Source organism: Pongo abelii, chromosome 14, assembly GCF_028885655.2.
Source record: "Pongo abelii isolate AG06213 chromosome 14, NHGRI_mPonAbe1-v2.0_pri, whole genome shotgun sequence".
NCBI lineage: Eukaryota > Metazoa > Chordata > Mammalia > Primates > Hominidae > Pongo > Pongo abelii.
In genome coordinates this window covers 45,140,476-45,154,859 of record NC_071999.2, presented here as the reverse complement: position 1 = coordinate 45,154,859, position 14,384 = coordinate 45,140,476, and the positions used below count along the sequence as shown (strand labels likewise).

At 41.9% G+C, this 14,384-nt stretch overlaps 1 protein-coding gene across 1 annotated transcript in view; it reads left to right on the top strand.

Annotated features, from left to right (window-relative positions):
• LOC134759884 (uncharacterized) overlaps nucleotides 1–14,384 on the top strand; it is a 109,778-nt gene that overhangs the window by 55,160 nt on the left and 40,234 nt on the right. The gene's annotated exons all lie outside the window — the stretch shown is intronic.

Genomic DNA, 14,384 nt, shown 5'->3' with positions numbered 1-14,384 from the left:
ATTGTCTAATGAACTGATATTTTTCAAATTACATCTTTTCACATCATTCTATATAAACATGAGCATACTCCATTAACTCCAATAGTTCTATGGTATGCTGTTAGATGCTTGGGCCATATTCTGCTTAACTATTCTCCTGGTTTTGGACCTTTCAGTTGTTTTTCACAATGATTAAAGATATTGCAGTAAACATCTTCATGTGCATATGAACATATATCTGTGGGATAGAGTTCTTACCCAAAACGTTCATAGGAAGTTATTTTCTCCAATTAAAAGCTTGTAAATGAGTTTTATTAAGCTTTGGTTAATGCCATTTTGCCAAAGCTATAAAATCATGTTAATAAAAGGTTAGGGAAAAACTCCTCTAGGGTTCTCTTTCTGCTTCTCTGCCTTTTGCCATATGCCAAAAAGCCTTTTTTTAAATAAATGATCTTCTTGCCAGCAACTGCTTTTGGTGTAGCCAGAAGGTGAACATCACTGTGGGGTTGGGCAGGGAGGTTTTGCTTTGAATTGCATAATTTGGCAAACTCTCCTGCTATGGTAGTCATGTTTTTGCAAGATTCAGTGAACGTTTCTTTTCTTTTGTTTGAGATGGAGTCTCGTTCTGTCACCAGAGCTGGAGTGCAGTGGAGCGATCTCGGCTCACTGTAACCTCCGCCTCCTGGGTTCAAGCAATTCTCCTGCCTCAACCTCCTGAGTAGCTGGGATTACAGGCACCCGCCACTACGCCCAGCTAATTTTTTGTATTTTTAGTAGAGATGGGGTTTTACCATGTTGGCCAGGCTGGTCTTGAACTCCTGACCTTGTGATTCACCCACCTTGGCCTCCCGAAGTGCTGGGATTACAGGTGTGAGCCACTGAGCCCTGCCAAATTCAATGAACTTTCCAAAGGCTGCTTCTCCATCCATAGCTTGCTACTGTAAAACCAATGACAGCATGGCTACCTCTCCTCCTGGATACCTTCCCTTCCCTACAGCTCAGGGCTCCGTGGAGATCATTTACTCAGGTCCTTGGGGTGTCTTCTTGTCCATATTGTAGGTCTGCTCCTGCCTTATTCTTTCTTACACTTAAACCCTTTCCCCTTATGAATAGGATACTTTAGAGATGATAATAGGATGAGCAGTTCACCCCCAAACTACACTGGTGTGTTTGTGTGTGTGTGCACATGCAGGGTCCATAAACACGTGCTTCTTGGATGACTGATAAAATGCCATTTCACCTTTGTCTAATGCAGTAGTAATAACCAAGAGTTGCAAATATTGTCGAGCACTTACTTTGTGCTAGGCACTATGCTAAGCCTTCATCCTTTTATTTCATTCCCATAACAGCCCTACAAGGTAGAAACTATCCTCCTCAATTATATGGGGGAAAATCAAGAATTAGAAAGTAACTACCTAAAGTACATACAACTAAAAGGTGACTGGTCTGGGGTTTGAAGCCAGGTCTTTCGTACTCTAGAGTCCTGCAGTCTTGACCATTGTGCATTCTGCCTCACCTCCAGCGTAGTCTGTGTTTGAGGGCTTTTCCTGTTGAATGAGCGTCTTCTCTGTACTCCTCTGATGCAAGTCAAAGCCACAACCATGGGCCAGTGCTGGGTTTCAGAGAAATGTGATGTAGGTGTTTATGGCAATGCTGGTAATAACCATGACTCATCTGCCAAGACAGACCTACTATGTGGGGTACAGGAGAAGAGTGGTTTAGAGTCAGAGACCTGAGTTAGAACATTGTCTGTATAACTTACTGAGTAGTATGACCTTTCTTAGTTTCTTAATTTGGAAAATAGTGACCATAATTTCTCCTTTATAGCTTATTGTGAAGGTTATGTGTATAGTACCTGGCATAGATAGCACCTGCTACAGGATATTTTTATTATTTATTATTATTTTTTCCAAGGCAGTCAGATAAAGTTCTATGGGAAGAAACAGCATGAGTTTGAGTTCCTAACTGAAAAGACACAGACGTTTTTGAGAACTACAACATGGATGAAACTTGAAAACATTATGCTAATGAAAGAAGCCAAAGACCACATATTGAATGATTCTATTTATATGAAATGTCCAGAATAGGCAAATCTATACCAACAGAAAGTAGTTTAGTGGTTGCCCAGGGCTGGGAGGTTGAGGGGAAATGAGGAGTGACCACTAATAGGGACAGAATTTCTTTTGGGGGCAAGAAAAATGTTCTAATATTGATCGTGGTAATGATTGTACAACTCTGTGAACATATTTAAAATTGTTGAATCATAGACTAAAGTGAGTGAATTGTAAGGTACTATAATTATATCTCAATTAAAAAGAATTAAAAATGAGTTTCTGGTATATGTTTAGTTAAAAGAAATGGATAAATACCATGCTTATATTGAACACGTTTCCCTGAAAAGACATATCCTATCTCTTTCTTAGCCAAGGCACTGAGAAGAAAGTTTCAAAAAATGGATATTAATTTTTTTTTTTTTACAAAAAAGCAAAAGGCAAAACAAACTCAGGAAGAGAAGCCAGACGGAAAAAAATAGAAAGCCCAGAACGAGACTGCCTATAAGTCTACCCTTACCCTGACTCATGCTCAGCAGGGCATGCATTTAAGCTGTTTGTTACAAGTGTGATGGATCTGCTGTGACTCATCCACACTGTCTTGTAGGGACTCCATGTGACAAAATGGCCTCCAGGAAAAAGCACTTTGACCTTGCCCCATGGGCCACACAGATGTGTGCCCATTTGTGAGCCAAGGAAGTGGAGGGCAACTTGTTGTTTGTGGAATCAAACCGGGGTGTCTGAATCCCAATTAACTGACCTATCCAAGTCCAGCTCTAGGTATTTAATCCTCAGCAGGTATAATACCTGCCAAAATATGAGAAGATGCCGAAGTTACTTGGTCATAAACGTATTGTTTCTTGTCTTTGAAAAAAGAAAATAAACTGTAAAAGCACCTGGCTCATGTGAGGACCTTACTGGATGTTTGTGGAATCTGTTGTTGGAATGAATCCAGCCACGGAAGATCTAGTCTCCATGAGTTTTACATAATTAGTGAACTCAGCGGGAAAAAAAAGGAGTTGAACTTCTTTTATGACATAGAAATAATTTTTATTTTTGTAGTCCTTACAGTTCATAGAGTGCTTCTACGCCAATGGCTCTGTTAAGTTTTGAACAACACTATGGAGACATGGAATGCTAGAGAGCAGACTCAGAGGGGGTGAGTGGTTTTCAAGGCCACATGGTCAGGCCAGGGACTAGATCCAAGTCCAGTTTTCTTCCCAGGACACGTGAGCTGAAATTACTTGCCCTAGTTGATGAACTCAGTTTTTCAACTTTGCAACGGATTACACAGATGCACCCTAGCATCAAAGAGTATTGTTGGTAAAAACATTACATATGACAATGATAGGGGATGGCCAACCTAGCCACTACTTCTTGAAGCCAAAGGAGTGTGAAAGCCTAAGAGTAGAGAATTCACCTCCCATGGGGAAAGGAGCTTCACAAAGGGGTTAGGGGTGCAGGTTTGGAACCAAATTCTGACTCCACTACAGTTTCATCACCTGTAAATTAGGGGTAATATCACTACTATATAAGATTATTGTAAGGATTGAGTGTGCTGCTGTGTGCTAGTGTTTAGCACAGTGCCTGGCACAGAGTATGTGCTCATTAAAAGCTATTTTTTATTGCCCACTTCTTTCTCCTACTTCTCTTTATTTCATTCACTCATTATCATCCTCTTTACTGTCATTTGCTTGAGAACATGCAGGGTCATCTCATAACAACTATGAATTTACACCACTTGTGAGGAGGCATAACCACAGGATTCCATATCTGTGGAATCAGGGTAATCTGACTTTAGGAAGGAATGATGAGCTCCCCTTAGCTTACTTAATATTTGAGAGCTGAGGCAAGTGTGGTTATGCTTGTTCTCCTCTTTCTCCAAATATTATTCACCCATCAATTCAATTCTCCATATTTTTTTCTATCATTTGTTAAGCTCCAACCATGCTTTGAATTTAAAGCCAAGGCAGTTCTACCAGTAAAGACTGGATCATCTGCTGAGCTGGAGAGAGCTGGTGGCTCTTTTAGGGCCGGGTCACAGGAAGCACAGGTCAGAAATTGAGGCAGGAGAATAGGGTCTGGAGGCAGTGAACCTAAAGCCGATTCACACTGACTTTCTAGAACTAAATCAAAAGGAAAACCCTAACTATCCACACCCAAGTAACAAAAGGACCAGAGGCTACTCCCTTTGCAACACTCCCCTTTTCTGTGTGGCAGAAATTGAAAGTACCTCTGATTGGTCCCCTCCTGCAACCAATCAGGCTGGTCTCAGGCCAAGTCTTCATTTACATAGGAGTATAACTTTGTAACTTCATTTCAGCTTCTGATTGGTTGCTTCCTGCAACTAATCAGATGTTTGATAGGGTGTAACTTTGTAACTTTGCTTCAGTCTCTGATTGGTCCTCTCCTGCAACCAATCAAACTGATAGTGGCCACTACTTCATTTACATAGGGTGTATAACAAGTAACCAATGGGAAACCACTAGAAGGTATTTAAACCTCTGAAAATTCTGTGATCCTGATCTCAGCTGCTTGTTCGGCCCACTCCCACCCCGTGGAGTGTACTTTTGTTTTTAATAAATCTCTGCTTTTGTTGTTTCATTCTTTTTTTGCTTTGTTTGAGCATTTTGTCCAATTCTTTGTTCAGGATGCCAATAACCTGGGCACCCTCCGCTGGTAACAAAATGACCAAAATAATTTACAGCTGGGCTTGGGGATGGACTATCTATAGAGCACATGGCACCAGAGGGCCAGGTGGTGAAATAAACAGGATTGATGTTAGTGTGAGTCACAAAGGTAGAGCTGTGGTCAGAACCAGAAGGCATGGCCATGGCCTTGCATCCCTGTAGGCCAGAGGAGGTTTGCCCTTCTTATCTGTTTGCCCTCTTGTCAGAGGTCCAAATGGGGCAACAAGTACAGGTAGGGATATGATGAGGGTGGACGGCACAGCTCAAGACCTCAGTCATGGAGGCTAAGGCAACAGGCACCTCAATGTTGCAATCTAAGCTCTTAGACACAGGGCTAGGGTTGAGAGGTTGAGACATCAGTGCAGAATCTGGGATAGGTGAGTGGTTCACTCTGCTCCCCACCACACACTGGGGAATGGTTGTGCCCTGTGTCAGGGGCTTCACACCTCTAACCTCCAGGCAGGCCCAAGCCAGCAGATGCAGATACTTGCTTCTTCTCCAGGCAAACACTGTCATTCAGAGACTGCGGCTTACAGCAGAGGACCCTAAAGGAAATCATACTAGCTTTCAAATGCCCTAGTTTATTATCGACCTGCCTAAGAAATGAGAGGTAAATGTAAACTAATACAAGGTTCGAGTTGAAAATCTTTTGATTTCTAAACTACAAAAGTTACTGACCCATTAATCAACTGTGTTGATCAGCAAAGGCTCTTTGACCCCAGGAACCAATCACCACAGCTGCAGGTAATCTCTGTGTGGCCCAAACATCCATCCTCTTATCTTCTGCTAAATCTTTTGGTGGTGTGCACCTGTGCAATGAGGTAAACTACATTCTTTGCAATTTGTCCAGCTTAAACCAGTTCTTGCTGTAGGTGAATGTTGATTAAAAATCTACCTTGCATGAATTGTTAATGGTGTGCTATTGGGGAGAGTGGAAAATACTCTGAAACGCATCTCTGTGAAGAGATGAATTAAGTATGCAGCATAATGAAAAGAGCATTGAGTTAGGATTCAGAGACCTGAATTCCAGTCCTAGCTCTATTAACTAGACTATAATCTGGATTGGCCTCAGTGTTATTGACTGTTAAATAGGGATAGTACTTTCGCTGTCACAATGATCTGATGAGATAATGCAGGTAGAAGGATTTTGGAAACCAAAAAGTACTTAACTCTTTCATTCAAAAGTATTTGCTAATAGCAGCATGTTTGCTAACTAAACGTAGCAGGCCAGGAGAGGGCAAACAAAGAGGATGAACAGAGCTGGCATCATCTGGGAGTCCATGCCAACTAGAGGATGAGGCTGGGCCTCAACTTTTATGAGAGAAGGAAGCATAGTGGGGAGGCCTAGAGAGAGGAGCAGGGTCTGGAGCCTGGGAGATAAACTGAGGCGGGAAGGAAGAGGCAGCTGCCTCAGGTTCGACAGGCAAAGGTTATGTCCAGGAAGCCAGACTGCAGGGACCAGAAACTACAGCCAGGAGCCTGAAAACAGAAGATGAGAGGTTCAGGAAGGGGGACCTGGGAAGAAATGGCCAGTAACCCCAGCTGCTATTCTGCATCAACAATCAGCAGTCTGAATGAAGAACAAGCACTTTCAAAGTTTCTTCCCCTTTCCAGACCAGTTGAACAAATGGCCACAAAAGCAAGCTCTAAGAAGCATGAAATGAAGTAGTAGTTCTCAAACTTGAGTGCACATCAGGAACTCCTGAAGGGCTTCTGAAGACACAGGTGGCTGGGCCCCACCTCCAAGGTGTCTGATTCAGGAGGTCTGAGGTGGGGCCCTCCTCTGGAGTATTTGCATGTCTAATAAGTCCCCAGGTGCTGCTCATCTGTAGGGCCTGGGGAAGACACTTAGAGAACCCAACAAATTGCATCAGTGATTGTGAATTCCTAACCCAGGAGAGAAAAGGTAAGCAGAGGGAGCATGTGAGGAGCACCCTGGCTCCTTTCCTTCAACCTGCCTTCTGCAGCTCTTCTCACCTGGTTCCAGTGCAGGCTCAGACCCACCCAGGGAAGGGTCCCAGGCCAAGAGCCCTGGTGTGGATTGCACTGCTGCTGCCTTCTCCATCTCACCTTGATTTGGGGCATGGGCAGATTAACTCTTCACCAGAGCAGCTGGTGCCCTTTCTGCTTTGCCTCGAAAGACACAGGTTTAGAACTTCCACTTATGGACACAAAGTTTGGGGGTATTTTTTTTTTGTTTGGAATATTGCAAGTGGGAAGATCGTGGGCTGTGCCATGTTAAATCTCTTCTCTGATGCTTTGTCTGCCTGACTTCTAAGAGTTCCATGTTCTCGCTTTCTATGATTCTTCTGCAGTAATGGTGCAACTTAAACTGGGGTATGTTGGGGCCAGTTTAATATCCATTCTGGCAAACTTCTCTTTGCATAGTTTTAGCAGTGTGATAGACCATGCATGTAACTTTTTCCTTCTCCACCCCTCACTTCCTGTCCCCACCCTAAGAATACACCCAGAGGCTTACATTCTTCATTCATTATTTTCTAAATGCTTTGGTGGTGAAGAGAAAAAGACTAAGTAGAATAAAAGAAGTGAACTGCTACTGAGGCCCAGAGGAGGGCGTGGGGATGGGCATGACTGGGACATAGAAGTTTCTCTAAACTGGTATTTCCAAATGTTGGCTACTCATTAGACTCACCTGGGAGCTTTTTGTAATCGCTGATGCTGAGGACATGGAATTCTGATTTAGTTGATCTGGGGCCGGGGCCTTTGCATTGGAAAATTTGAATCTCCCTGGGGGATTCTAATGTGCATCCAAGCCTGAGAGATTCTGTTTGCAACCAATTTTATTAACAACACCTGGCTGCTAAGCACAGCTGCATTTTTGTTCAACTCCCTTTTAACAACCACAAGCCACCTATAGAGTAAAAGTCAATGCTGCAAACGTCTAAATTTAGACAGGTAAGAACAGAAACCTCCTCTAGGTATCTTGAGACTAAGTGGGATGGCTCATGCCTGTAATCCTAGCACCGCAGGAGGCCGAGGTGGGCAGATCGCTTGAGCTCAGGAGTTTGAGACCAGCCTGGGCAGTATGGCGATGCCCCATCTCTACAAAAATTAGCCAAGCTTGATGGCACGTGTCTGTAGTCCCAGCTACTTGGGGGGCTGAGGCAGGAGAATCACTTGATACCCGGAGGTCAAAGCTGCAGTGAGCAGTGAAAGCACTACTGCACTACTCCAGTCTGGGTGACAAAGTGAGACACTGTCTCAAAAAAAAAAAAAAAAAAAAAAAAAAGGACTAAATGGGAAAGATTTTAAAAAATGCAAGTTCAGAGAGAGCAGCAACAAAATCCCAGGCTGGGGAAAAAAGAGACTGAGACCAATTCAGGGACATGAGCCAAAGAAGGTGTCAGAGCCAAGAGAGCAAACTTCCAGGATCAGGGATGAATAAAGCTTGATTCTAAAGCCAGTTGTGTATGTCCTGTGTTCTGGGCCAGTCCTGGGTGGGTGGGACTGAATTCACCTGGGGTGTTCACAGCCAGGATATAAAATATGGGAAGCTAGAAGGGTCTTCAAAGGAAGGAGATAAAAAGTAAAGAGTGCAGAGAAAATAATTTGGTTTCTATGATACTCCATAACCAGTTCAACTGTGTTTTATTCGCCAAATCAAATATTTTTGATGTTTTATAGATACAGCCTGAGACTATGGGGCTCCAAGCACAAACATTCTCTTAGAGCAGTAATTCTCAAACTATAATAGCGCAAATGAATTCCCTGGGGATCTTGTTGAAAAACAGATTGATTCTAATTCCATAGACCTGGGGTGGGGCCTGAAGGGCTTGAGATTCTGCATCTCTCACAGTCCCCACAAGTGATGCTGGTCTGAGTAGCAAAGACACAGAGGACAGAGATGGTGTCTATTTACAGTGCATCAAAGGACACCTTGAAGAAACCTGTCTAGTTGTTATTGACATGTTGGTTGACACCTGTGTTTCCTCATTACTCAGCTAATTTAAGGGGGTCTATGGTTTTTGAGGAAAGTCTCATTTCTTGAGAAAAGTAACTTTCTGAAGACGTTAAGTACTGGAACATACCTATTTCATGTCACCCCCTCAGACACGCCCTCTCTTTCCCCACATCTTTCCCCTATAAAACCCTGATATTCTAATGACTGCAACTAGACTTGCATTGGCCTAGTGAGGCAAGAAGCACAAATAAGTAACCTGTTACCTGGGAGCAGAACAGCAATTCTTTCATAAATGAATGTCAATGAGGGATAATTTTCTTCTGTAGCAGAATTTCTACACCTGACAGTATTCTTAATATACTTTAATTAAGAGGTTAATCCGTTGTAGAAATTGCTTTTCTCTGAAGCCACCTGAAATCAATTTAAACTCAATTACAAGTGGTTAGCTATTGTTTGTGTGGTTAAAGATTAGAGAATACATTTTTGCTTGTCAGGAGCCATCAGAGCAAATTTTGAATGTCACGATCAAAGGAGAGTCTGAATAGTTGAGTGTTCTTTAATGGGCATAGAGAAACCATTAGAAAATGTAATCAGTCATATTTGATGACTTGACCTTGGGACTCAGCTAGAAAAAGGTCTAATCATGTCTATCCCATAACTGACACCAGGATGGCTCTGCTGAAATTAATTGATCATTATGTACTTTCTGAGAGTCTAATATACCCTATTTGATGGAATATAAATTGCAAAAATAATCTGTAAATTATATAACAAGCTTCAGAGTACATTTGCCCTCTGTCTCCTTAGCAGAGATTAAATCTGACAGCTAGTTTCAAAATGATCAGAATTGCTTAACTCCTTCAATAGTTTGGAATTCTTGAGATTTACAAAGGAAAAAAAAATCTATTGCTCGGCAAGTGCCCAGTATATAAATTTGAATTACAATCCATTCTCTATCAGTAAAATGTAGAGATAAAAAGAGGTCTGAAAAGGTTTTCTGGGGCTTGAATGCATTATTTTATTCAATTGCTTAGTAAGGTACTTAGCTGCTATTAAAAATTTGGATGCATGTCAGAGACAAGGAAGCTGTTTTGAATCCTATCCACTTCAGTGCTAAGTATATGAAAGAATTAGATGTCTCTAATAAGCCAGCCAGCTTGCTAATGTGATATCCCACAGACTGGCTGAGCCGTTCACAATGACAGTGCACTGCACTGATTATCCATAGGTTAAAGGTTTCTTGTCATCCTTTCAGGTGTCAAAATGATGATTCCAATTACCTCCCTCTGTTTATGTGTACTTTTCTGGGATCAAGACATTCTGCCATTATAATATACACATTCCATGACATTTTGGTTAAAGTTGCAGCAAGTCTTCCTCTAGAACTGCCCCTCCCACCTCGGAGAATTATTCGAATAATTTTCCTTTGGGCTGGCACTTTTCATATTTCATATTTCATATTTCAATCTTCTAGGATTTTTCTCCATAAATGTTGAATGGTTAACTGTTGAGTAGAGGAAGACCATCTGTTCTTGCCTAATTGGCATAATAAAGGAAGACCACATTTTTGGAGCCTGGAAAAAAAAATATGTCATGAAATGGGCTCAAGCTAGTGTTCTGCATAAGAGACTATGCTCTAGATGCCAGGACAGTGGTAGGTTTTCCAGGAGAAAGCTTTCTGGGAACTGGACCTTTGTTATCTCTTGGGAGTGGAGTTAGGGGTGGCTCAGCTATAGGAACCATATTTATTACATTAGGGCTCTGAATGACACTATACAGATTCAAATCCTGGCTCTATCACTTCCTAACTTTGAGTCTTGGGGCAGATTTCATAGCCTCTTAAAGTCTCAATTCCCCCCGCTGTAAAATGGAGATAATCATGAAGATTATATGCAATAACACGTGTAAAATTATTGGTAGGATGTCATGCACATAGACTTGCTAAACTCTTCATCGTAATTAAAGCATACAATGATTTGGTGTCTATTTTTTCTGAGCCCTAAATTGGGATGTGCGATTTGAGAAAGGATTATTTTTCTTGGCTTGTTAAATTTTTGATATGAAGAGTCTTACAAAGATACCAAAATGCACTGTATTCGATTTTTCATTTCACAAATCCCCTTTACAACAACTTCTCCTGGAGTGAGGATGGGGGTGAGGGATAGGAAAGGGTTTCAAGACAAGGTCTGCACTGGGAGGCAGGGGCCTGAGCTACGGTCTCAGCTCAGCTGTAAATCAGCTGTGCAAAGTTGGGAGCAAGAAGTCTGTTTCTTCTTTGGACTCAGATTATTTGTGTAAAATGACAAGGTTGAAAAGACTGTTGAGGTTGTTTGGAGCACCGAATGTCCAAGATTCTATATTGCTGATCGTCTCTGTCAAAGTATTTCATGCCCCACTAGCCATGACATGATCTATAAGCAGAGAGAGGGTGGGCACATACATGCCTGCATGAGAAGTGGTGGTGACCCCACACCTGTGGGCTTCAGCCTCATGCTCCCTGACTCCTCTGTTCACAGCACATGGTCCCATGTGTGTGGCTTCTTTTGGGTGGCCACACACTAAGGCAGCCTTTAGGAACCATGGCTTTCTTTAAGAAACGTCAAACAAAAATCCTACACTTCCTCTCTTTGCGCCACCCTGGGAGACTCTGATAAGCCTTCTTCAAAACCCCCAGTACCACTCCCTATGTTACAGGATATTATTTTGGGAGTGTTGCTTTGTCCCACTTTGTTTCACCCCTCCCTAGATGCCCACTCCAGCAGAGGTCAGAAAAGGGCATTCATTGAGGGCCAGGTTCCCCAAAAGGAGTTTTCACAATTGGAATTAGTTTCCAACATTTAAAAATAAAAGGATATTACATAAAACCCAGATTGCTGACTTCTTTTGAAAAAATTTAAAAGGAAAATATGACCAGAGTTTTCCCAAGAAGGATGACCTGGTCCTTACACCAGAGGGTGAGGAGTCAGCCTGGGATCTGAGCAGGGCAACTCCCTGGGTCCCCACTCCAGGAAGTCTCAGTAGCACATTGAGCAGTGTCCCCTCTCACCTCTGTTAGCTCCACAGGACCATCATGTTCACTAGTCACCTTGAGACCCTTGCTGGTAGAGTGTCAGGCACATAGGGTTGCTAAACTCTTCTTCATTATTAAGCAAAGCATACAGTGATTTGGTGTCTCTTTTTCTCTGAGCTCTAGATTGGGAGGCATGATTTGAGAATTACTTTTCCTGGTCCCACTTCGGAGAACCTCACTTCTGTCCCCTGACTTGCTTCAGTCCTGAAGTTACCTTCTGGGCATTTTCCCCTTCCCTTAGGTTCATCCATGAAGTCAACCTTTATGAGTTACAGTCCTTGAAGATTCCATCCTTGTGATCATGCAAATCCCTGGAACAGGAATTGCACTTTGAGCTTTAAATAAGTTATGCATTTAAAGACCAAAGGCCCTGAGCACACGTTTTGCTAAGAACTGGGAGGAATGAGTTTAAGGACACATAGCAGCTGGGTTGGGTTAGAGGATTAAACCAAGAATCTGAGAAGGGTGGGAGTGAGGGTGGCAAGAGACTGCCAGCTTTTATAATCCTTCCTCAACTAGTTCTGGAGTTCTGAGTGGAAGCAAGAGGCAGGGAGCAATGGGGCATGAGCCAGCCCTGTCTCATACAGTTATTCTCCTCTTGCCTAGACCAGCTCTACGCAATGTTTTGGGGGCGTTGGTGCTTCCAGCCTTCTGCTGTCTATATGGTAATAAAGAATCCTCTAGGGACAAGAGGACAGTGGAGAAGACACTTGGAGAGGAGATTTGGAGCAACCTCTCTGAAACACATGCAAATAATTTATAGCCCCTGGACCTGATTTTCCTCAGATGCTAAAGTGCCTTTTAGCTGTGGATTTCTATAATCTGGTTTCATTTGCTGTACCATGAAAATTGTGTCTTTTGGCCACATATGAGGGCCCATCACTAGTGTAAGTATGCATTAGACTTTCCATCACCTACCACAGTTTGTTTGCTAAAAAGGCCACAGGTAAGTCCTGTCGAAAGCAATCCAGAATAAATTGTACTCTAGAGAAGGTTTGTATTAGAACCACAGAATCATTCAATTAAAACTAGTGAGGACAATACCAGGGGTGGCTAACGTCAACCCATGAGACCAAGTTCAATGTGCTGGTCAATGACTGACCTCAGAAGGCGTCAAAGGCCATGAAATCAATATCTACAGTGTAACTTCAACGCAATATTCAGCATTACTTTAAATTGGGTCATTTACTTGAGGACTCAACTACTGAACCGAAAGCAAGAATAGATGCCCGGAGAGTACACGTGCAGACAAAGGAAATTCTGACTGAGGAGATAATCTTCATTGAGTTAGTCATACAATGAAAGTTTTCACTTGTGCAAAATACTTTAATAGCCAAGGGCTTTTTGCTTTGTACTCTAAAAGCTCTAATGCCATTCCCCTAGAAATAGCAAGCATACTATGTCACATTAAATTCCTTCTGTCAGCTGAATATTTTGGCATGGAATTTCTGGGTTGAATCATTTTGTCCAAAAAAGAACAAAAAATAGGTCATTTACTTTTTCTCTCCATAATTCTTTTGTTAATTCACTGGTTACTTCAGCAAAATCCTATTGAAGAAATGAAATGTGGCTTATACCACATTTAGATATGACAAGAGGTTTGAGTTCTCCACTAAAACTGTCAGAATATTTTTTAAAAAAATAGTCAAAAACACACATCCTGCCATCCTTATACAGCCATCATGTATGTATATTTTCCTCTAACCTTTTTGCATGTATATTTATATGGCTGTAATAAAAGTTAACACATAATATTTTCTTTTGTCCTTTTAACTTCCTAAACTTGCTACGTAGGCTTTGCTTTTAATGACTGGAGAAAAATCCACCCAGTGAATATACCATTGTGGTAGATTGCAAAACAGCTCCTAATTCTTCACCCCTCCCTGTTTCTACATTCTTTGCAATGTGATTTTGCAGCTTCTCCCATTAGGGAGTGAAGTTTACTTTCCAGTTCCTGGAATATGGGCTGGCCTTGTGACTTGCTTTGGCCAAAAAAATATAGCAGAAGTGATGGGGTGTCAATTCCAAGCCTGTGCCCCAAGAAGCCTTGTGCACTTCTGCTTGCCTCCTTGGAAGCTTGCTGTAGACAAACTACCATCATATTGAGATTTGAGAAAAATCACAAACTAGTGGAAAGAAACCCCAATCTTCCCAGTCATCACAGTTAAGCCTTCCCAGACCCATCAGCTCCCAGCTGAACTGCCAGCTGACCTCAGTTGCATGAGTTCAGCTGAGACTAGAAGAAACCCCTAGCTGATTTGTAGGCTTATGTGCAAAAACAAATGCTTGTTGTTTTCATCCAAAACAACAAAGTTTGGGGGCAGTTTGTTAGGCAGCAGTAGCTAACTGATACACCCACAATCCTCTTATTTCCCTTTTTCTTGTTTATGTAGGTGTTTCCAAATGTTCTCTATTATAAACTAATGTGGTAATCAATATCTTGATGCAAGTGGAGAATGTTTCTGTGAGTCTTCATTTGGTTTAAAAAAATGGACAATGACATTTTAAAACCTGTAACTTATCAGATACTATGTGATTGAAATTCCGGAGTCATCTCTACAAAATTATCATTGTCAAGCAAATGTAAGCTTTCATATTGCATAATTGTTTCATATAATTGTTTTATATGTAAACGAATGTAGGACCAGCAAACATGTATTTTTCTCAGGAAA